The following is a 361-nucleotide window of genomic DNA, read 5'->3' as shown; positions in this document are numbered from 1 at the left end:
CCTCAGCAAGTGAGACACCTTCCTGGGCTTAGTTGCAGATCAGCAAAATGAGCACACGGGGATATATTCCCAGCTGGAAAACCACAACCAGGTGCCCTCCTGGTCAAGCAAGATGCTGGGCTGGTCACACTGTGCTGAGCAGCTGAGGAGGTGCGAGGCAGCTCCTGCTCCTTTCCTTTGGGACGTGGCTGGGTTGATGGATTCAGTGTCTGGCCTGATGTCAATAACTGGCCTCCACAGGCTGCCTTGCAAAAGCCATTGTGTTTCTGCCAGCACCAGTTGCTACATCAGCTCGGATATTTAAGAGCCAAATGAATGAGCCAACGGAAGTGTGGCTGCTTCCGCGCCCGCCGGTTTCGCT

This window comes from Antrostomus carolinensis, unplaced genomic scaffold, assembly GCF_000700745.2.
Source record: "Antrostomus carolinensis isolate BGI_N321 unplaced genomic scaffold, ASM70074v2 scaffold28437, whole genome shotgun sequence".
Lineage (NCBI taxonomy): Eukaryota > Metazoa > Chordata > Aves > Caprimulgiformes > Caprimulgidae > Antrostomus > Antrostomus carolinensis.
This window is presented reverse-complemented; position numbering follows the sequence as displayed.